Below are 25,013 nucleotides of genomic sequence, written 5' to 3'. Positions count from 1 at the left end.
TCAATTTTGACAGTTTTCAGTGCGTAGCACTCTTAATAAATTACATTTTGACAAATGACACTTGAACATAAAAGGTAAAAGTTGCATCCCATCGAGGTGAGTTTCTGGTGGCGTTCTTGAGATATTCAGCAAAAACTACAAAAAATAAGTCAAATTTGACGCTCCCTAGCGGCCAAACGGGGCAACTTAGCTGTATCCGCTTAACGTCACGTGATAGCGCCGTTCCTTAGCTTTCTCTTGTTATACAGTGTGATTATACAGAATGTTTCAAATAAGCGAGTTATTCGCGACATTCTGGAAAAATGCACGAACATTTTGCTCAATTTAGGGATGTTTTTCTCTATTAGGAGTGTGGTTAAATTAAGGCTGCTAGAGCAAAACCAAGATTCATATTAAGTAATTTTTTGATAAAATGATAAATACAGTAGTTAAATCACCCTGTACATACAGGGTTGACCCGTATTACTCTTCTTAACATAACCTATAATTAATGTAAAGTCATTAAGATGAGCGAAAACACTATAAAGTAATAATTGTTCCGTGAAATCTTAACAAATTTTTAATCCCAACTGTCGTGAAATGCTGCATAATACTTTATATTCAAACAGATTGCAGTAGAAATTTAATATCAACTGAAAACTTAAATTTGCGAGACCATAAAAGCGGAACGCTGCTCACTAAGTAGTAAAAACCGCAAAATTATTTAACACACCAGCAAAAAGGGAATTTATACATAAAATAGAACCGCAGTTTTGCGCGCTTTAATCCTTTTTGCGGAATTGCCGGAAATCAGCACAGAAACTCGAATTACCAATTTACTTGTAAGAAAATTGAGTCTTTGTGCCGACGTTGACGCTTAATTTTGTTGCAGATTGAGTGGCAAAGCCCCGTTTTGCTCTAAAGACTTTTCCTAGACATCGCCCAAGAGGTAAGTGTTGGTCTTAAATTTTTGAATCATAATTTTATCGGGTAATTTGTGCTTAAGTGGATTTTAAGCAAAATTTTGCTTGGAAATTGATTGAGATTAAAAAATAAGACGATAAAATACTGAGACCTATCACTAAACTAAAACAATCACTTGAAAAGCCTTTAAATTAGTGATAAAAGTTCTTTATAGCGTCATAAATTGAATTTTGACATGAAGCACGTCTATTTTGAACTGCCAATTGCCACCTCATATAAAGCTGCAAAACCTGCTGAAATGCACTGTTATAGTTAATACAGTTCTAAATGGTTGTTTATGGGTCCATGAGTAGAAGTCAGGCAGTCGTGACCTGTAAATTGAGGTTAGAGAGTTTCTTAGTGGCAGCAGATTGTCACAATTGACAATAAAAGTCTTTCTGTCTAAAAATGGTTCAAGTTGACGTTTTCGATGTCTGCCAGCTGTTTCTGTTTGAAAACTGTCTGTCTGTCTTAGAATTGTCAAAATCTAAGTTAAAGGTCTTCTTAATACCAGTAAATTGTCACTTTTGATGATAAAAGCTGTTCTTCCTGTCTTAAAATAGTTCAGATTGATATATTCAATGTTAGTAGTCAAGTTGTTTTAAAAACTTTCTAACCCTAAAAATTCTTAAAATTGACGTTAAAACGCATTTTTTTGCAGTGATTTCAGTTAATTTCTATCTTATCATGTTAAAAACTGTCCTAGAGACTTGGTATCTGCAAATTATCCCAATCGATGTTAGAAACTATTGTTTCTGTCTTAAAATGGTTCAATTGATATTAAATTTAAATAATTGGATGTGGTATTGGATAGGAAATTTAATGAGGATTCCAAAAATGTACTCAAAACCGACATTAACTCACTCCAAGTGGGTTTTACAGGCAATTTTGTCCTTGACTGTCCTTTCAAATTATGTTCATGGTAGTTCAAATTTTGACACCACTTTTCTCCCTCACTGTACCAAATTTTGTAGTGTTTTTTACGTTATTGGATAGAAAATTTCATGAGAATTACAAAAATGTGCTGAAAACAGATATTTTCTCACTCCAAGTGTGTTTTACAGGCAATTTTGTCTGTGACTGTCTTTTCAAAATTTGACCGGTAAATTACAAATACTGTCTTTCTGGCAGTTCAAATTTTGACACCGTTTTTCTCCCTGACTGTACCGAATTTTGTAGTGTTTTTTTGTGCTATTAGATAGAAAATTTAATGAGGATTTCAAAAATGTGCTTAAAACAAGCATTCTCTTACTCCAAGTGGGTTTTACAGGCGTTTTTTGTCTCTCACTGTTCTTTCAAACTGTGTTACTGCCAGATCAAACTTTAACACCGCTTTTCTCTCAGACTGTACCAAATCTTGTAGTGTTTTTTCAGATTATTGGATACGAAATTTAATGGGGAATCCAAAAATGTGCTTAAAACAATTATTTTCTCACTCAAAGTGGGTTTTACAGGCGATTTTGTCATTGACTGTCCTTTCAAACTGTGTTTAAGGCATTACAAATTTTGACACCGCTTTTCTTTCTGACTATACTAAATTTTGTAGTGTTTTTTTGTGCTATTGGATAGGAAATTTAATAAGTATTCCAAAAATGTGCTTAAAACCGACATTCTCTCACTACAAGTGAGTTTTACTGGCGATTTTCTTCTTCATTGTCCTTTCAAACTGTGTTTATGGCAGTTCAAGTTTTGACACCGCTTTTCTCTCTGATTTTACCAAATTTTGCAGTGTTTTTACATGCTATTGGACAGCAAATTTAATGAGGATTTCAAAAATGAGCTTAAAACAGGCATTTTCTCCCTCTAAGTGGGTTTTACAGTCGATTTTGTCCTTCACTGCCCTTTCAAACTGTGTTTCTGGCAGTTCAAATTTTGACACCGCTTTTCTCTCTGACTGTAACAAATTTTGTAGGTTTTTTTTTTATGGTAGTAGATAGGAAATTTAATGAGGATTCTAAAAATGTACTTAAAACAGACATTTTCTCACTCCAAAGGCGATTTTGTCCTTGACTGTGTTCAAATTTTGACCACCCTCACTGTACCAAATTTTGTAGTGTTTTTTTAATGATATTTTATAGAAAATTTAATGAGAATTCCAAAAATGTGCTGAAAACAGATATTTTCTCACTCCAAGTGTGTTTTACAGGCAATTTTGTCTGTGACTGTCTTTTCAAAATTTGAGAGATCTGGCAGATGTTTGGTATAACTACTTAAAAAAACAATTATTTTCAATTTTCAGATTTTTAAATTTTTCCAAGAAATTACCGAAAATTTTCCCAAAAATTGAATTTTCCGGAAATTTTACATCCCTGCTTTTTCCTGTTTAAATGGTGTTCAGATTGATGTTTGCAATGTCTGTCAGTAGTTGTCAAATCATGTTAAAAAGATTTTGACACAAATATTTCTTAAAAATTACGTTTGGATACAAATTTCGTAAGGTTTTAAACTGTCTAGGAACCTGTTTGTGATGTGTGTTTCATGTGTGAATGATTTCTATGAAGCTATAAAATCTGTCTTAAAACTAGTACAAGCTGTTAAATTTGCATTAAATGATTTTTAGTAGCTTTATGATAGTAATATAGACAGTTATGTGACGTAAAGCTGTTTCTTTTAGAAATAGGTCTACAGTGTGCAGCACTGTCAAATAACATTCCATGAAGCTATAAAAGTACTAAATCATTTTACATAAATTGTTTAGGTTCTGGACTTGAATTTTGGCTGTTGCGACTTATTCTAAAAACTTTTTAAAAATCCAATGACAAAATTCTGTTCGGTTTGAGATCAGCAAATCCATGTTGAGTAGACATGATAATAGCATTCTAAGTGAATGAACATTTAAAAGATTTGTAAAGTATAATTATAATTAAAGCAAAAAAACCTAAAAAAGTAAATTTTAGTGAAATCTGTAACTTTTTAAGTAAACAATTCTCATTAACCAGATAGTAGCAGCAGAAACCTTATAATATACGATCAGATGAAAATTGTGAGAAAAGTGGAATGTCAACAATTTACAAGGGCCAAAATGTCAAAATTCCATTGGAACGAGTAGATCCAAAAAAATCGTGAACAGACTATACAATGAGATGATTTAATGAAAACAATGTTATACTAATTCATTTATTGTTAATATTGAAAAGAATAACCTAAATTTAATGTTTAAATAGTGTTCAAGTTTTGTTTCAAAAACTTTATCGAAAAAACTGGATTGTGAACAGGAATTTTTCCAATGGTGGAACAAGAAAGATTCTTTGTATTTGATTGGTTACTAGTACAATGAGGGCAATACTCTTTCTCTCTCTCCAATGGCGCTACAGCCCAAATTGAGCCTTGGCCTCCTTTATCTTCCGCCTCCAACACTGTCGATCTAACGCTGCTCTCCTCCAGGTTCTGACACCTATCAAGTTTTGCGCGTCTTCTGTCACTCCATCCTCCCATCTTTTTCGTGGCCTCCCTTTTGGTCTTCTGTCCTGCATCCTACTGTTGAGGACCCTTTTGGTAGTCTGTTATCCGACATTCTTACTACGTCGCCTCTGTAGTCTGACGAATTCTGAGATAGGTGCCTCCTTGAAAAGTTGGTAGATGTCATGATTATATCTTCTTCTCCATGTCTCATTTTCATTTAGTGGCCCAAAGATCCGTCTTAGTATTCTTGTTTCAAACACCTCCAGTTTATTCTGTGAGTTCTTGGTCATGACCCATGTCTCGCATCCATAGCATAGTATCGGCCTGATGATGGTTTTGTATATCCAGATTTTGGATTTTCTGTGTATGATTTTGGAGCGGAATATATGGGACAGAGCAAAGTAGGCTTTATTTGCCGATATTATTCGATGTTGTATCTCCGATTCCTCTGATCCTCTCGTGTTGAGTTCAACACCTAGATATGTAAAGCTCTGGACAGCATCCACGTTATCCTCTACTCTGAGGTAGTTTTCGTTTCCTCTTGTTCTTGCCTGGGTTAGTGTTTTTGCCTTTTGTGTATATATTTCGAGTCCGATGTTTCTGGCCTCTCTCTTCAGTTGTGTGTATATTTCTGCCGCCTCTTCCGCTCTGCGGGACATAATATTGATATCATCTGCGTAGGCCAGTTACATATTCCAGAGCCAGGTTAAACAGTGTCGGTGCTAGTCGGTCGCCCTGTTTTAATCTCTTATTTATTGGGAATATACAATACATAAATACTAATAAAAATAAATACTAATACATAACATAATCACTATAAATTTCCCGCTACTCGATTTCGTGTAACTAAGCCAATTAACAAGAACAACCTTGCCCCAATGACAAGTATCGAATCATCCGATTATTGCCGATGTGCCGGCTCATTTTCGAGAAAACTGCCCTCGACTGAGTTTTCTTTACAATCGAGTAGTCTCGTTTGTTCCCTTCTTCAAAAGAAAAACGAATCTAATCGGAAAATGATGGGAGTTTCATTTTAGGAAATGCGATCCTATTGTGGCGCACTGATAGCTCGGAAGTTGTTTGCTGAATTACACTTTTTCCAGTTTGTCTCTTTTGGTTTGGTTTCAATTTGTCAAATTTCGTTGACAAGTATTAGTGTAAATGAATTGAATTTAGGAAAGTATGATAAAGGTTTAAATAATGTCTGTAGACGTGAATTAATAAAACTCAATTATTAGGAGATTGAACACCAAATTGATTCGAACGCTGTCGATTGAATTTTAACATAAAATCATTGATGATTTTATTTATTTCATACTAAAAGTGCCTGGGATTATATTGAATACCAGTTTAATATATGAGCGTTGCTCTGAAAGGAAGTTATTAAAATCCCCTTTTGATGAATGCAATAGTAAGTACGAGACTTTGTGAATATTCGGAATTCTACAAAGGATATAAGTTCAGTGTAAAAAAAAGTAATGCAAGTAAATGCAATTTTACTATTATAAGCCAAAGACATGTAATGTTACATGTATATTTTTTGTAAAGGAAAATTATCCCACACAACATAACACGTGGCTAGTACAGGAAGCAAATGTTCAGCAATTTAAAAAGAAATTAAATTTTTTTCTGTGATCTAAATTGCATAATTTTAGGTAATTTACACGTGTTCTACCATAATTTAGCAAAGCGAATAAGGAACTAATTTCCAGTACATTGTCGTACGCCGTAAATGTAAATAGGCTGGTAAAATCTACACTCATTCTAAAAGTAGGTTCAGGGGCAAAGTGGGGGCGTTGCAATTAGGGGAAATGCCACAGCCTGAAAGAATTCCGATTATTTTAAATGCCGCTTCCAATCATCGCCGAGGAATTCTCATTAATCGCGTTCTCTTCTCTTTGTCGACCCAATGCTGAAGTTTTCCGGAAGGGGCAAGTCTGACAGATATAATCCAGGTGGTTCTGTAAAATATTGAGAAGCAAGTGAGAACAAATCTTAACCTATTTAACAAGTATGGATTAAGACAAAACTTGAGGTTTAAAGATTTTTTTTACATTGTAGTGTCTTCACGTTTTCTGTAGACTAGTGGATGCAAGAAGAACTGAAATGACTCTCAACAAGTCTGTAAGACTGATTTTCGTTTTAATGTTGTCTGAGGGATTTTTCGCTCTTTTAGTAATAATTTTATTATTTCCATAGTTTAGTGTTGTCTCTTCAAGCTTAATTACTTTTTGTATTTTTTTTATCACTCGCATGTTTGCCGGTAATTTTTGGAAAAAGCATACTGGTCCACTGTGTTGCCTCTGCCACATTGATTACTTTTTCTGTTGCTCGTTTGATCACGCGCATTTTTGTCCGTAATTATTGAATAGAATGTCACAGACTTTGTTTTATTCTTGAATTGTCTCCTACAGCCTTTATGATCAATTTTTTCTGTTTTTTATCACGCCCATACTTTTTGGAAAAGCAACTATGGCATCCTGGAATGGTTAGGTAAATTTTGTCAAATCTAGTGTCACTCAAAACACATTAACATGCACTCAAACTCGCAAAATTTTATGAGGATTCCAAAAATGTGCTGAAAACAGTCATTCTCTTACTGCAAGTGGGTTTTACAAGCGTTTTTGTCTCCGACTGTTCTTTCAAACTGTGTTACTGTCAGTTCAAATTTTGACACCGCTTTTCTCTCAAACTGTACCAAATCTTGTAGTGTTTTTTCAGATTGTTGGATATGAAATTTAATCAGGAATCCAAAAATGTGCTTAAAACAATCATTTTCTCACACAACTCAAGTGAGTTTTACAGGCGATTTTGTCCTTGACTGTCCTTTCAAACTGTGTTTAAGGCATTACAAATTTTGACACCTCTTTTCTTTCTGACTATACCAAATTTTGGAGTGTTTTTTTATGGTATTGGATAGGAAATTTGAAGAAAATTCCAAAAATGTTCTTAAAACCGACATTATCTCACTCCAAGTGGGTTTTACAGGCAATTTTCTCCTTGACTGTCCTTTCTAATTATGTTTATGACAATTCAAATTTTGAACCCGCCCTTCTCTCTGACTGTACCAAATTTTGTAGTGTTTTTTATGGTATTGAATACGAAATTTAATGAGGATTCCAAAAATGTGCCTAAAACCGACATTATCTTACTACAAGTGTGTTTTATAGGCGATTTTGTCCTTCACTGTCCTTTTAAACTGTGTTTCTGGCAGTTCAAATTTTGACTCCTCTTTTCTCTCTGACTGTACTAAATTTTGTAGTGTTTTTTTATGGTTTGGATGGGAAATTTAATGAGGATTCCAAAAATGTGCTTAAAACAGACATTTTCCCATGCCAAGTGAGTTTTACAGGTGATTATTTCTCCTTCACTGTACTTTCAAACTGTGTTTCTGGCAGTTCAAATTTTGACACCCCTTTTCTCTCTGACTGTACCAAATTTTGTAATGCTTTTTATGGCATTAGATAGGAAATTTAATAAGAATTCCAAAAATGTACTTAAAACAGACATTCTTTCACTACAAGTGTGTTTTATAGACGATTTTGTAATTTACTGTCTTTTTAAACTGTGTTTCTGGCAGTTCAAATTTTGACACTGCTTTTCTCTCTGACTGTAAAAAATTTTGTAGTGTTTTTTTATGGTTTGGAGAGGAAATTTAATGGGGATTCCAAAAATGTGCTTAAAACAGACATTTTCCCACTCCAAGTGAGTTTTACAGGCGATTTTGTCATCGACTGTCCTTTCAAACTGTGGTTCTGGCAGTTCAAATTTTGACACTGCTTCTCTCTCTGACTGTAAAAAATTTTGTAGTGTTTTTTCATGGTTTGGAGAGGAAATTTAATGGGGATTCCAAAAATGTGCTTAAAACAGACATTTTCCCACTCCAAGTGAGTTTTACAGGCGATTTTGTCATCGACTGTCCTTTCAAACTGTGGTTCGGGCAGTTCAAATTTTGACACCCCTTTTCTCTCTTACTGTACCAAATTTTGTAGTGTTTTTTATGGTGTTAGATAGGAAATTTAATAAGCATTCCAAAAATTTGCTTAAAATCGACATTATCAAACTCTAAGTGGGTTTTACAGGCGATTTTGTCCTTTCAAACAGTGTTTCTTTCAGTTCAAATTTTAACACTGCTTTTCTCTCTGTTTTTGTAGTGTTTTTTTATGGTATAGGATAGAAAATTTAATGAGGATTCCAAAAATGCGCCTAAAAGCGACATTCTCTCACTACAAGTGGGTTTTACAGGCGATTTTGACCTTCACTGTCCTTTCAAACTGTGTTTCTGGAAGTTCAAATTTTGACACCGCTTCTCTCTCTGACTGTACCAAATTTTGTAGTGTTTTTATGGTATTAGATGGGAAAGTTAATGAGGATTTCAAAAATGTGCTTAAAACAGACATTCTCCCACTCCAAGTGGGTTTTACAGGCAATTTTGCCCTTCACTGTCCTTTCAAACTGTGTTTCTGACAGTTCAAATTTTAACACCGCTTTTTTCTCCGACTGTACCAAATTTTGCAGTGTTTTTATGGTATTAGATGGGAAAGTTAATGAGGATTTCAAAAATGTGCTTAAAACAGACATTCTCCCACTCCAAGTGGGTTTTACAGGCAATTTTGCCCTTCACTGTCCTTTCAAACTGTGTTTCTGACAGTTCAAATTTTAACACCGCTTTTTTCTCCGATTGTACCAAACTTTGTAGTGTTTTTTATGGTACTATATGGTTTTTTATAGGAAATTTAATGATGATTCCAAAAATGTACTTAAAACAGCCATTTTGTCACTCCTTGACTTGATTTTGTCCTTGACTGTTTTTTCAAATTGTGTTTGGTTGGCGTTTCTGGCATTATTCGATACAAAACGTGTTTCTGAGATTTATGATAGTTATTTTGAAAGTGGTCGCGTGACTTGATAATTGATAAACCAAAATCTCTAAAACAAGTCAAAACAGCCTTTTATTCAGGATTTTATTTTGACAACATTAATCGAAAAATGACTTAATCACAGCCATGACAGGAAAATGATATCTTTTAAGCAAATTTCAATTAGACCCATAATTTTACTGGCCAAATTGGAATTTAGTGGTAAAATTGGTACACTTTCCTGTCACACTGAATTTTACTTTACCTTACCGATAAAAGCTGACTAATATTACCTAAAACTTTAAAAGTTTTATTAGTTTTCTGGTACATTTCAAAATATGCGCAAATTTCGTATAAGCGCCTAGCCTAAACGCGAATAAAACACGGCAATGTTTTATGAAAAGTCGCCTATTCCCTAATACGTCCCTTTTCCAGACATCAAAATGTAATATCGCTGACGTTTCGGATAAATAATATGAGGCTGTAGCTACAAAATCCCTTGCATTCCATAGCAATAAAACTGTCGCGTTTCATCAAAATACCATAGATCCACTGTCTTAGTTGTAACGCATATAGGATAGGAAAAATGCAGATTTAATACCGCTTTTCCCTGCGTTCCAAATTGTCTATGCAATATTTTATACATGCGAAAACATTCTAAACTCGAATTTTTATGAACCTAACAACAGAGTACGCCCAATTACACAGCCGTACTAGTTTTAAAGTAGTGTAAACAAGACTGTCGGTTGGAAAACTGCGAAGCAATAAAACAAACAAACCGAACCGCATTAGGCTTTCAATAAATCTTATTGTGTTTATTGCCGGATCGTTCCGGAGTAATAAATGCTTCCGGAAGCGATTATTACCGATCGCAAAACAATTTTGTCTGTCCCTGCCACGTTCAGTAATAATTTTTGACGACAGGCGGATTTGTGTCTTGCCTTAAATCAGGTTTATTTCAAAAAAAAACCAGGAAACTCAGATGTTATGTAAAAAAGAGGGTCAAATTAACATAGTTTTTGAAAGTCAGGCTCCCACATCATTTTTATGTGTTATTTGTCTTAATTTACATACAAAAAAATGACTAAATCAGTGAAATGTTTGAAAAAAAAAAAAACTGTGTAAGTATGTGTATTTGGCATTTTACAAGACAAAAACAATGTTTAATCGTACTACACAGTGTTAAAATACCATTGCAATACAAGGCTTAAAGGTATAAATTAACTAAGTTACCAAGAATTTAATTAATTTGAAGCTTAAACAAAGAGAAAGGGCTTGATCAATTAAACTTTGGAAACTACAAGAAATCTGTAAGTAACAATGAAATTTAATAAATATACGGAAAAATCAAAGTAAACTTGGATGACGTAAAGATTGCATTTTGGATTATTTGATTAGTTGAACTGTCTAATAGTTAACAAAAAAATTAACAAGTAACAGTAATGAAAGTTAAAATGTTTGTAGAAACTTAAACCATAGATCTCTAAAATACATTTTTAATATAGTTTTTGCACTTGGTTGGTAATGGTAGTTGTGGATGGATACAGATGTAATGCGACCTGATTAGATCTATTCTACCCCATCTTCTTCTGCTATCTCAAGGTTCATAGCAGCCCTCAAGATTTAGTTCCTTTAGGAATTTCAGGATCTTGAGTGCGTCTGCTCGAGGTATTTCTTCCACAGCCAGCTGGTGTAATCCCAGTGTGTTTAATCTTCTGTGGCGTACAGCATAACACTCCAGCAAGATGTGGTGGGGTGTTTCTGGTTCTTCTCCGCAAAACCTGCAGGTACTGTCCTCTTCTAGGACTAGCTTCCTTAGGTGTTCTCTGAGTGGACAATAACCCGTTAGAAACCCCGTTAATGCTTTAAGACTAATTTTGCTGAGGTCAATCAGTGTCTTCGATCTTGCTCGGTTAAAGTTGCCGAGGAGATCTTTGGCCTGCCTCAGTCCTGGAAGTCTTCGCCAGTGCTTTACTCTCAGTTCTTTTTCAGCTTTATTAAGTTCTTCCTGGACATATGCTTTTCCAAGGCCGCAGAATGGTTCTGGCCCGATCAGTGCTCCTTTTCGTGCCAGAGTATCTGCTTGTTCGTTACCCTCTACTCCGACGTGCCCCGGACCCCAGAGGAGGGTTACCTTGTTGTTCCTTCCTAGATCATTGAGCTTTTCTAGGCACTCCAGAACCATCATAGAGTTGATGTTAGACGAGCTCAACGCTTTGATGGCTGTTTGGCTATCGGAAAGGATCGCAATCTTCTTGTTCCGGTATTTCCTGTCGAGGTTAAACTGAATACACCTTTCTATGGCGTGAATTTCCGCTTGAAAAATGCTAGGAAACTGGCCCATGGGTTTGGAGTATTTGGTGCGAGGCCCGTAGACTCCTGCTCCAGTCCCCTCGGGAGGTATTTTTTCCCAATGTTTGAATGGATTCTCTGCTCCAATCTCTCTTGGTGCTCTTCGAAATTGTTTTTCGAAACTAAACTTCCTGATGATTTCGTCGGTTGGGAGATCGGCGAGGTGTGCACTGCCAGTGGGAAGTGAGTCCCTTGAACTGTGTGCTCTCCTTTTAAATCCGGCCTGAGATGTGCTCCCCAAGCAATTCTTCTTACCATAATGTAGAGCGGTGCTTGGTTACATTTAATTCCAGTTTTACAGCTTCCTGGTATCCAAATGTTGACATTTGTCAGTGTACTAACAGATCAATTTGCTTGTCAAAGTAGTTGTCGAAACTGTCAGAATTACCAATCGACCTACAAAATAATTTCAGTATACTTTTTATATAATTTGCTACTTTTCAAGTGTCTTTTTATAGTTCTATGGTCACCAATCATTCAAATACTGAGAGTTGACTGAAGTACAAGATGAATGTGACAATTTCCAATTTAACATAATTTGATCCTTTTGACGGTTACAGGGTGATTCAAATACACCAGTTTGCAAATCTTGAAATCCTCTAACAAAAGTCTGTCGTAACCACCACCACCTTATAACAAGAGTCTGTAGTAAATACAGATAACTGAGTTATTTACTGATTAGAATTGAGTTGAATGAAGTAAAGTGTGAGTGTGACAGTTTTCAATTTCAACAGTCTATAACTCGGTTATTTTTTGCAGTTATGAGGTGGTTTAGTATGCCAATTTGTGGCCTTTGGTGCACTTTACATCATGTCTACAGTGAAAGTATCAAATATTTGAGTATTTCAAAAAGTCATTATAAAAACACATGGGACTGAATGGCAGATTAAATTTCACAACTTTCACATTAACAGTCCATAATTCGGTTATTTTGACAGTTGCAGAATGGCGCGATATACCATTTTATGGCATTTGAACCACTATATCTACAGTCTACAGTGAAAATGTCAAATACTGATGAGATTTCATAATAAAACAAATAGGAGTAAGTGGCAGATTGAATTTGACACTTTTCACTTTCACTCTCGGTTATTTTGACAGTTACAGGGTGGTTCAATATACCATTTTGTAGCCATTGAAATCCTCTTTAGACCAATCTAAAAATTTACTCATAACTAAGTTATTTACTGATTATAACTGAGTTGACTAAGTTTTAACTATAAATTTGACAGTTACCACTTTAACAGTCCGTAACTGGGTTACTTTGACAATGTTTATTTCGACGATTACAGGGTGTTTCAAATATACCCACTTACCATTTTGTAGGATTTTAAACTTGCGCTATAAATGCGGTGTGAATATATAATCAGGAAATTGCAAATATCTCAGTTTGACAGTGTCCACTTTAACCTAATCTTGACGGTTACAAGGTGATTCAAATACGTCCATTCGCAGATCGTTAAATCCTCGTTTGAGCGACAGTTTACAATTTAACAGTCCATAACTCGGTTATTTTGACAGTTACAGGGTGTCACTTTGTGACTTTTTGACTACGCTGTATGTAGTAGTAATATTTGGAGTTACTTCATATTAAAGCAGATGACTCAGATTGACTGAATACTGAATGGCAGATATTGAGTTTTACAATTTTTTACATTAACAGTCGATAATTTGGTTATTTTGACAGTTACAGGGTGCCATTTTGTGACTTTTTGACTACGCTGTATGTAGTAGTAATATTTGGAGTTATTTCATATTAAAGCAGATGACTCAGATTACCATAACTGAATGGCAGATATTAAATTTTACAATTTTTTACATTAACAGTCGATAATTGGGCTATTTTGACAGTTTCAGGGTGCCTTTTTGTGACTTTTTGACTACGCTGTATGTAGTAGTAATATTTGGAGTTACTTCATATTAAAGCAGATGACTCAGATTGACTGAATGGCAGATATTGAATTTTACAATTTTTTACATTAACAGTCGATAATTTGGTTATTTTGACAGTTACAGGGTGTCATTTTGTGACTTTTTGACTACGCTGTATGTAGTAGTAATATTTGGAGTTACTTCATATTAAAGCAGATGACTCAGATTGACTGAATGGCAGATAATGAATTTTACAATTTTTTACATTAACAGTCCATAATTTGGTTATTTTCACAGTTACAGGGTGTCATTTTGTGACTTTTTGATTACGCTGTATGTAGTAGTAATATTTGGAGTTACTTCATATTAAAGCAGATGACTCAGATTGACTGAATGGCAGATATTAAATTTTACAATTTTTTACATTAACAGTGGATAATCTGGTTATTTTGACAGTTACAGGGTGTCATTTTGTGACTTTTTGACTACGCTGTATGTATTAGTAATATTTGAAGTTACTTCATATTAAAGCAGATGACTCAGATTGACTGAATGGCAGATATTGAATTTTACAATTTTTTATATTAACAGTCGATAATTTGGTTATTTTGACAGTTACAGGGTGCCATTTTGTGACTTTTTGACTACGCTGTATGTAGTAGTAATATTTGCAGTTATTTCATATTAAAAGCAGATGACTCAGATTGACTGAATGGCAGATATTGAATTTTACAATTTTTTACATTAACAGTCGATAATTTGGTTATTTTGACAGTTACAGGGTGCTATTTTGTGACTTTTTGACTACGCTGTATGTAGTAGTAATATTTGGAGTTACTTCATATTAAAGCAGATGACTCAGATTGACTGAATGGCAGATATTGAATTTTACAGTTTTTTACATTAACAGTCGATAATTTGGTTATTTTGACAGTTACAGGGTGTCAGTTTGTGACTTTTTGACTACGCTGTATGTAGTAGTAATATTTGGAGTTATTTCATATTAAAGCAGATGACTCAGATTGACTGAATGGCAGATATTGAATTTTACAATTTGTTACATTAACAGTCGATAATTTGGTTATTTTGACAGTTACAGGGTGTCATTTTGTGACTTTTTGACTACGCTGTATGTACTAGTAATATTTGGAGTTACTTCATATTAAAGCAGATGACTCAGATTGATTGAATGGCAGATATTGAATTTTACAATTTTTTACATTAACAGTCAATAATTTGGTTATTTTGACAGTTACAGGGTATCATTTTGTGACTTTTTGACTACGCTGTATGTAGTAGAAATATTTGGAGTTACTTCATATTAAAGCAGATGACTCAGATTGAGTGAATGGCAGATATTGAATTTTACAAATTTTTACATTAACAGTCGATAATTTGGTTATTTTGACAGTTACAGGGTGCCATTTTGTGACTTTTTGTCTACGTTGTATGTAGTAGTAATATTTGGAGTTACTTCATATTAAAGCAGATGACTCAGATTGATTGAATGGCAGATATTGAATTTTACAATTTTTTACATTAACAGTCAATAATTTGGTTATTTTGACAGTTACAGGGTGTCATTTTGTGACTTTTTGACTACGCTGTATGTAGTAGTAATATTTGGAGTTACTTCATATTAAAGCAGATGACTCAGATTGACTGAATGGCAGATATTGAATTTTACAAATTTTTACATTAACAGTCGATAATTTGGTTATTTTGACAGTTACAGGGTGCCATTTTGTGACTTTTTGTCTACGTTGTATGTAGTAGTAATATTTGGAGTTACTTCATATTAAAGCAGATGACTCAGATTGACTGAATGGCAGATATTGAATTTTACAATTTTTTACATTAACAGTCGATAATTTGGTTATTTTGACAGTTACAGGGTGTCATTTTGTGACTTTTTGACTACGCTGTATGTAGTAGTAATATTTGGAGTTACTTCATATTAAAGCAGATAACTCAGATTGACTGAATGGCAGATATTGAATTTTACAATTTGTTACATTAACAGTCGATAATTTGGTTATTTTGACAGTTACAGGGTGTCATTTTGTAACTTTTTGACTACGCTGTATGTAGTAGTAATATTTGGAGTTACTTCATATTAAAGCAGATGACTCAGATTGATTGAATGGCAGATATTGAATTTTACAATTTTTTACATTAACAGTCAATAATTTGGTTATTTTGACACTTACAGGGTATCATTTTGTGACTTTTTGGCTACGCTGTATGTAGTAGTAATATTTGGAGTTACTTCATATTAAAGCAGATGACTCAGATTGACTGAATGGCAGATATTGAATTTTACAATTTTTTACATTAACAGTCGATAATTTGGTTATTTTGACAGTTACAGGGTGTCATTTTGTGACTTTTTGACTACGCTGTATGTAGTAGTAATATTTGGAGTTACTTCATATTAAAGCAGATAACTCAGATTGACTGAATGGCAGATATTGAATTTTACAATTTGTTACATTAACAGTCGATAATTTGGTTATTTTGACAGTTACAGGGTGTCATTTTGTAACTTTTTGACTACGCTGTATGTAGTAGTAATATTTGGAGTTACTTCATATTAAAGCAGATGACTCAGATTGATTGAATGGCAGATATTGAATTTTACAATTTTTTACATTAACAGTCAATAATTTGGTTATTTTGACACTTACAGGGTATCATTTTGTGACTTTTTGACTACGCTGTATGTAGTAGTAATATTTGGAGTTACTTCATATTAAAGCAGATGACTCAGATTGACTGAATGGCAGATATTGAATTTTACAATTTTTTACATTAACAGTCAATAATTTGGTTATTTTGACAGTTACAGGGTGTCATTTTGTGACTTTTTGACTACGCTGTATGTAGTAGTAATATTTGGAGTTACTTCATATTAAAGCAGATGACTCAGATTGACTGAATGGCAGATATTGAATTTTACAATTTTTTACATTAACAGTCGATAATTTGGTTATTTTGACAGTTACCCAGTTGTTTATTATACTAATTTGTAGTCCGTAAAATTCTCTTTTGGCCAACCTAAAAAAAAGACGATTTTACAATTTTTTAAGTTTCTTCTTGGACAGTTCATAACCCGTTTATTCAGACAGTTACAGGTTGGTTTTGTAGCCTTTGAATCCTCTTTTGACCAATCTTGTATATCGTTTTATATAGGTCTAACCGCTTTCTGGTCTGGTTCATTAAACGACATTCGCCCCAAAACAATTTGTTAACTTTTTGCAAAAAGTATTAGTAAAAACTGGGCTGTTCATGTCTCTCTACTGTTAATAAAATTACCAGCTTTAATTAGTACTGAAATCTGTAAAGGTCGGCCTAGTCCTAAAAAAAGGAATATAATTAGATTATACACAGCAGGCTCGGTCCCAATTTTTACTGAAAATGAACAGCATCTCATCTGGGACAACTTGATTAAGGTAATTGCCGCGTCCCCTTAAAGACCTTTAAAACAAGAGATAATGAATCGGAAGAGCCTTCTTTTTTCGCGTTTAATCCTCTTTGCACGCAATTTTTGCGCTCCTCTTTTATCAAGTATGAGAACAGTGTAGAACCTCGAAAAAAAAAGCGCAATCTCATCAAGAGACCGGTCGAAAATAATTTGTGCCATCCAGCCAGGGGAAAACGCAGTCTTAAAATCACTTCAAACTATATCCCAATCGAATTCGATCCGATACGAATGCGGCTCTCTGCCTTAGTCTAATTCGATTTGACAACGAGGATCCTCATTTCCTAATTGACTTACAGGAAATTTTGTTCCTAGATGGGACCAGTTTAAAGGCCGTCGGGCTGAGTGCGTGTTAAATGCTAACCGAAAGGTCAGTGATGACGACTATTTATCATTAGGCACACCATTTAGTTTACACGTTTTCAGACAGCTGATGGTTTCATTTTGGCCACATAATAGGGTTGTCTTTGGTGGAAGAAAATTAATGGATTTACGGGGATGTTGTATAAAGTATCCGTGACGTAGCAATGCTTTCTTTAGCAATTTGTTTTACGTGCGCTTATAGGGATTTTGTGGAAGCTTCAGATGACGGTTTTATATATAAGATAATACTTTTTCTTTCGTTTTCTTATTGGTTTTGCAGTTGATTTAGTTGTTGGCCACTTTAATTGTTGATTCTATACTAATGTTCTTATTTGTGACCTCTTTATAAAATGATCCACTATTACAAATGACCAGTTTGGAATTTGATGCATTGCACATTGATCACTTAGCTCCAATCGAATCAACCAGTAAAAACCACAAGCACATTCTAGCCGTGAAATACTCTTTTACAAAGTTTGATAGGCTGTATCCAACTAATTATACCTACCACCACGAAGGAAGTCATTTAGAGATCAAAAGGAAGAATTTTGGGTAAACCCGAGAATATCATTCCTGACAGAGAAACAGGATTTACTTCAGCCGATTTTCAACAGTACTGCGACAACCACAACATTAAACACCACACGATTACATTTCCATTATAGTTTCTGTACTAGCAAAACTTTCCCTAGAAAATCCAGCTATATTGTACAAACATGTGGGTGACATTCAGCGAGCGATAACTGTGACACTTCTCAGGAGCCTCGTCACATTGTTCGAATTGCTACCATCAGAAATAAGAAGCAGATGAGAAACACGGAACTAATTAACACCAAATTGAAGACGATTGAAACGAATTAAGAAGAAAAGCCAAGAAGGAGATACTGAAATTACAAGAAGAAAACAAGCGGACGTACAATTTTATTATATACATATTAACAATAATGTTTGATAAATGCCATCCATTGTAATTCCTGTGGCAATCCAAAGCATGTAATTGAGCGTCCATTCGATGTCCATTTTTTGATCCATTAGATGTCCATATTGTGGATATCCACTGGACTAATAATTCTGTGACAAACGTAGGATCCAATGGACATCCATTGTATGCCCCACGTCCAAACTGGGTTTTCCAGTGGACAGCCCTGATGTCCAAATGAGGATATGTAATGGATATCCATTGGATAGATCTGTGCTGTTTGGGGAAGAGCATATACTAAGTACAAAAAGAACCAGGATTAAAGCTGAAGCCTCAGTTTTTGAGACCATAGAAAACAATTCAAAGGAAAGAATGGGATACATCATCATCAACTAAACATAAGCCTCCCTCATATCTCAAGCTCCATTTTTGTGTGGCTTTCCCGGATCCAGTTGTTTACAATCTTTTTTAGGTCGTCGGTCCAATGTGTGGATGCTCTTCCTCTATTACGCTTGTCGGTACATGGTCTCCATTCCAGCAACCTTTTTGTCCATCTTTTGTCTCTCTGTTTGGCCACATGCCCAGCCCCGTTCCATTTCATTGTGGCTATTCTTACAATAATATCTGACACCCCGGTTCTTCTTCGCAATTCACGGTTTATGACATGGTGTCTTGCCTTAAACACATTTCTTTTTAGGCAAGTAGAGAGATCACTGGTGTTTCAGTATTCCATAGGCTGCCCATCCAAGACCGCGCAAAAAAGAAGTTCATTTTCAAGTCAACCCCAGAACATGCGTCCTGCAGCTCATAGAGCATTTGGTTCACCTCCCCTAGGTCGTCTGATGTTAAGACTATATCGTCCGCGAAGCGAAGGTGGTTTCTGACCGTTAATATTGATTCCTTTGGTGTTTCAGTTGAGTTTTTTGAAAGCGTTTTCCCTGACGGTTATAAACAATTTAGGGGACATGGTATCCTCCTGTTCTCACTCTGCTTTCTGGCTCTGGTTTGTTTTGTCTCCTTTTTTTGGAGCAGTATGCCATTTGTCTGGAATGTTACTTTCCTGCAAGCACATGTTGAAAAATCTTCGTAATCTCTCTAGTGATTGTGAAACACATGGCGTTCAAAAAGAAAGCTAAGTCTTGGGCAAACCTACCTAACGATGATCCTGAATATGTGATTGGATCATCCAATACGTATGATGTACAGGACGGTCGAGTGGGAGAATGTAGTACTTATGTCACTGGTTTTCTCCAGACAGGCAGTGCGCAAGACTTAACCGCTGCAACGACTCGAAACAGGATTAGTCGCTAGAGTTATCGAACCAGATAAAACGACGATAACGAGGCGCAATTATGACAAATATACTTTTTTCCGTTACTTTTCTTGTTCAAATCAAACATCATCATTGATTTTGAACGTTTTTTGGTTTTCCATGTTTTAACCACCAGATTTAATTAATAAACCAGATGTGCGGTAATGATAAGACCCACTGAACCAGGAAGAAATAACATATCGACTACTTTTGATAATCACATTTAAAAGTTACAAAACGACTTTAGCGAGCTTCTAAAAGTGAACTTGGTCCATGAATTTCTTATTCAATTTCATTTAACCGATAAAAATGAGACCCATCTTCGTATTACACTTCGAATATCTAAAGCCTTATTAGTGGAAACTCATTCAAATCCAGGTCTTGATTAAACCAGGCAAGCAGAGTGGCTTATGGTAATCCAATTCGGTCAATTCGATTCTCCGACATTCCACGGGGGAGGCGATTCTTTTATACTAGTTGCGTGACTTTCATTTCCTGCTTCATGCGGCTTTCCCGTCATTCAGCGCCAACAGATACACTCTAATCTCAAACTGTTTTGCATTTAGTATTTCAAAGCGAAACCTAACCCCATAACGCTCTTGTGTGTTTACACCGCATTGAATTTACCATTAGGGGGGTAAAAAATACCTTTTAAAGTCCCGAAATGACTGATGTACACGTCCGTAAACCTTCCACCTGCTAAATAAACTATAACGCCACGAAGACCATTAAGTTGTATAAGGTGAGGGAAATGGGAGGGCAGGCCTGTGACACGCTGTATTTATTTTGCCGTTGACGGACGACCCTTGGCATCGAATAAATGGAAAATGAACTCCCCATCGAGTCCGAACAAATGTCCCTGCGTAATAGCATAAGAAATACACAACGGGATATCGGACTGTTTATTGCTCTATGACGTTATAAGTTGTTTTTCAAGGTTTTGAGTGGCTTCTTCAACACTAGCAGATTTGATTACAAAATATTATTTATCAGTAACTGAACATCTTAATATTAATAATTTAAATAAAAGGAAATCATTTTTGATATTCAGACATAATTTTAAAATTAAGTAAATACGTTGTTCCACATTCAGCTGAACTAGAACCTTTCCGGGCTAACGCTCTTCTGCTAATGTATAAATGCACATTGGTTCGCTCAGTTCATCGGAAACTAAATAGTTTTCCCCTGATTTTCAGACATGAAAGTGGTTTGATAGTAAAAGAGAAATCACTCACAATAGAGACCAAAAGCCCCGTAATTTCTCGACTCTGAAGGTTTTTCAAATATGTTAACATAAAGAAGTGAAAACTCTGTCCTGCTAGAACTAGATCGTTTATTTTCTTCACTATCCTGTATGGCTCTTCCCCAGGGTTGTTGTAATTTTGGGCTCAATCCTTTTTTTCTTCTGGGTTGATACAACCATACCGCATCCCCTTCCTTATAATTGCCAACAGCTGGTCTGTGGTCCAGTCTCATCTTCATACGGTCGCTGTTTGGTTTCATCTTCTCCCTCTCAAGTTCCTGAATTGTGGTTGATTCCTTCTGTAACAAACACTGGTCACATCGTTTACACCATTCCTCAACGTCCTTTCTGAAGTTAATCCAGTAAAATCGATCTCTTATTCTAGCCAAAGTCTGGTTTACTCCAAAGTGTTCTCCTCCGCGACTGTCATGTAGTTCTCGCAGCACATTCTCTTTGCAGGAATTGGGCACTATTGTTTGGTAAACAAAGCGTTTTCCGTCTGAACTTTCCCATTTGTGAGTAATTAAGTCATCTCGCAGTTGCAGAGAATCTCATTGCAGCCAGTAACCCTATACTGTTGGTCCATATCTGGAAATTTCTTGCCAATCCGGTTTCAAATCCTTCTCCAACCATGTTATGATTACTTTCAAATCAGGTCTGAGCGCTGTCCTTTTATTATGTCTTCCTTAGAAACGCTGATCTTCACCTTCGCGATTTGACTAATCTTCGAACCATCATGAATTTGTCCTTTCCGGTGCCTTAAGTCACTATCAAAATGTTGACGTCCCTTTACATATCGTGGTAATTGTCCTTCCGGGTTCTTCATTTCCTGCTCCTGGTTACGCCAGTTCTGCGGAGTCGGTAAACGAGACTGCTGTGTGCAATTCCAGTGGTAATATCCTTTACGTCCACAATGATAACACGTAATGTTTCATTTAGCAGAGGAGTACCGTTGATTTGTTCTGATGTTCGGGTTAAGACGATAGGAAAGTTCATCTACCTTCTTTACAATTAACTCCATAACAGCTAATGCTACATCTCCCATTTGGTACTGATCATCCGGACACCATCAATGAAGGTTTGCACAGCAATCTGGTTTTCTTCACACTCTTCGGGTGCAACTTGCTGCTTGTTGTTCTTTCTGACTCCTCTTGCTTGCTTTTCCTCTTCCTCGACAGCAATTAGACAGAAAAATGTCTAATTTATGTCATTCGTAATGACGTTACTGTTTTTGGATTGGTTTTTGTTTAATTAAGAAGTCGTGGATGATCTAAATCAAAGGTTCCATTGTCCTGGTTGCTGCAGTACTCTTCTCGTAAGGCTGAGAAAGCCTTTGCTGAAAAATAGAACCGGTTCTATTTTTGAATAGTCTCAAACTGCATTTAGTTTATCCATCATAAAGTACTGTAGAAGGCATTTTCAGTGAAAATATGTTTATCTAATTTTTTGTTATTTGCATTTGTAGGGTAGGCTAGGGTTCAGGTTTTAGCCCGGATAATTATATTTAATGAAACAATACTAGAGAAACTCAATTCAGACAGTTTTTAAACGAAAAACTTATATTGCCAAACTGTAACACAAGATGTAAAAGTGTACCAACAATATAACTGGAAATTGGTACAATATTTTGACTGTGACTATTTTTAAAGCCTTAAATAATACAAAGGATGACTTAAAGTTAGTTAAACCTGGTTAAAAATATTTACTACAATGCTACATCAGTTATAAAAATAGCACAGGACATAGAAAGCAAAAAAATCCATATTAAAAGGGGAATTAGACAGGAAAGCACCATCTCCTCAAAGCTATTCATTCTTGCATTGGAGGATGTTTTTAAGACACTGGAATGGAGTAGAAATGGCGTACAAATTGATGGCAAATATCTAAACCATCTTCGTTATGCGGATGATGTGATTTTCCTAAGTCAGGATGTTGGAGACTTGATGTTAAAAAATAGGAGGAACTGTGAACCTGAGAAATACAAAAATTATGACTAAAATTGAGAATGTTGAATGAATGGCTACAAAATCATTTAAAAAACTACTCGTAAAAAGCTTAATTGACCACAAATTACTTAAAGAACTCTTATTCTTTGTTCTGGCAACTAAATTGATATTAATATTTTATATATATATATAAACAATCTTTATTTCCAAGAAAAAACGGCTATCGACCATTACGGTCTTTCTGCCTATGTATACATGTTTTTTAATATGTACAGGTAATCTTATTTCTAATTAATATATACAAATTATACATTGAGAAAAAAAAAAAAAAAGTTCTAATTAAAATGTTCTAACAGGGTGAGAGCGGGGAAAAGATAACGGGATTGTCTAGTCTGTCTGGTTATGCATAGTGGATTTACAATTGTCAAGTTGTTTGGGTTATTTTTCCACTTGGTTTGTAGTTGTATGAGTCTGTCAGTTATTTTAGTCATGTTCGTACGTTCGTAGAGAAGTTGGTTGGATGGGTTGTGTAGTGGGTTTGCAGGATGTCGTATTTTTGTTATTAGTCTTAGAGCAATCTGTTCAGTAATTTGTGTATATTTTTTAGTCTTGTCCGTAGCGTTTGCTCTAAGTAAGTGTCCGTAGTCCAGGACCGGTCTACAGATGGATTTGTATATTTGAGTTGCCGTTTTTGTACTAATGCCTTTGTTTTTGTATGTTAGTGACCTAAAGTGTTTTGTTCTTTTAATGATTTCAGTCCGGGCATTTTTAAGGTGTTTTGTGAATTTTAGTTTTTGGTCCAGTGTTATCCCTAAGTATTTAACGTCTTGTTTGGGATCAGTTGTGTGTCCGTCTGCGGTTATGTTTGGTGAGTCGTTTTTTATTTGATGGTTCAGTAATAAAAGCTGGTTTTTAGTTGCGTTAGGCGTTAGTCTCCATCTGTAGAACCATGTCATGGTGTCGTCAGTAAGTGATTGTAGTTTTGAAACTGCTTTTGTTGTAGTTTTGTCGTGAACAATAAGTGCAGTGTCGTCTGCGTATTGTAATATGTATGCTGTTTCGTCAATATGATTTTTGTCTTGTTTGTTATGGTTGTATATGTCATGGCAGTACAGATTATATAGTAAAGGTGAAAGAGGTGAGCCTTGCGGTAGTTTAATATTTTATTTTCTTCCTTTGCGCAGTTTTCTCTTCATTTCTTTTTGTTTGAACGTCATTCACTTTTTACACCTTTTCTTTTCTTTGTTTTTTTGGCTTTTTTATTTACCTTTAGCAATTTTAGTGTGTTTCTTTCCTTTTCTCTCTCATAACTTCACTTTAATATAATCACTTTTTCTCTACACATTCTTTTACTATACACATTCGTTGATTTTCTAAACTCTCGGTCCATCGGTTAGCATTGTGGGTTGATCCTCTAAAACTGCAATCATTCCCACAATTAACCGAAAGAAGCGGAAATTCCCTTAACAATCATGGAAATAAGTTTAACCATTACCAATAAATTGAATGTAGAGATCCACATCAATTAAACCGCCAGAGGCTATATATAATTAGTGCATCCAACTCTTGTTGATGTTAGTTTGGACTAATTATTTGTTTAATTGTGTTGGTTTAGGAAACACGGGTCAGCCCATACAGATAACCATGTTAAATTGGCGTTTGTATAGAGTTTCATTTTTTTTTGTGGTTTGTAAGCTCTATACTAAACTGTAAGTAAAAATTTCAATTGTTAAACCTCACTTTTAGCTTTTAAATACTCGTATTCCTGTTATACATCATACTTTCCGGTCTACAGAAGAAATATAATAAAGGAAGTCTAGAAATGCAAGAAAATTACTAAAACACACTGAATTCTAAATTTCTTTAAAGCGTGCCAAAGCGCCCCATTATTTTTTACTTCAATATGAAAATTGGAAAGGAATCTCATCCATAAACAGGTTTCGTGCAGTTTCATTCGGTTAAGTGTTTTGCTGTGTAGTAACGTTTCAGAAACTTTTTTCTTTTTCAGGATATTCAAATGCCAGCGAATCGAAAAACTGTGTAACCTCACAATTCAGTAGGTTGGTCGAGGGTTTATAACATTTTACTGAAAGTTGGTGGAATAATTGTGCCATCATTTACCGACTAACATTTTTCTAATTACTTCTTGTTCGACGGTGATTATGTAAAATCACTCAAAAGAGAGGATAAACAAACATAAAGCGTTTTCAAAATGTGTGATTGGTCAAGAAAAAGCAGAAAGTTGAAAGCTGCTTTTTTTTTGTTTTGCCACACATGTGAACTCACCATATGGATTTCCTCTTTCTAGACACATTTTGTGAC

At 35.1% G+C, this 25,013-nt stretch overlaps 1 protein-coding gene across 2 annotated transcripts in view; it reads left to right on the top strand.

Moving 5' to 3' along the window:
• Positions 1 to 25,013, top strand: part of LOC145729054 (tachykinin-like peptides receptor 99D) — a 164,523-nt gene that overhangs the window by 60,088 nt on the left and 79,422 nt on the right. For both annotated transcript variants that reach the window (XM_081979666.1, XM_081979673.1), the window contains exon 2: positions 872 to 928. The gene's annotated coding sequence lies outside the window, so the exon portion shown is untranslated. The remainder of the gene's footprint in view (positions 1 to 871; positions 929 to 25,013) is intronic.

Source organism: Ips typographus, linkage group LG1 (assembly GCF_016097725.1).
Source record: "Ips typographus isolate SLU linkage group LG1, UJ_Ityp_2.0, whole genome shotgun sequence".
NCBI lineage: Eukaryota > Metazoa > Arthropoda > Insecta > Coleoptera > Curculionidae > Ips > Ips typographus.
Note: the sequence above shows the minus strand (reverse complement) of the source record. Positions and strands in the feature narration are given on the sequence as shown.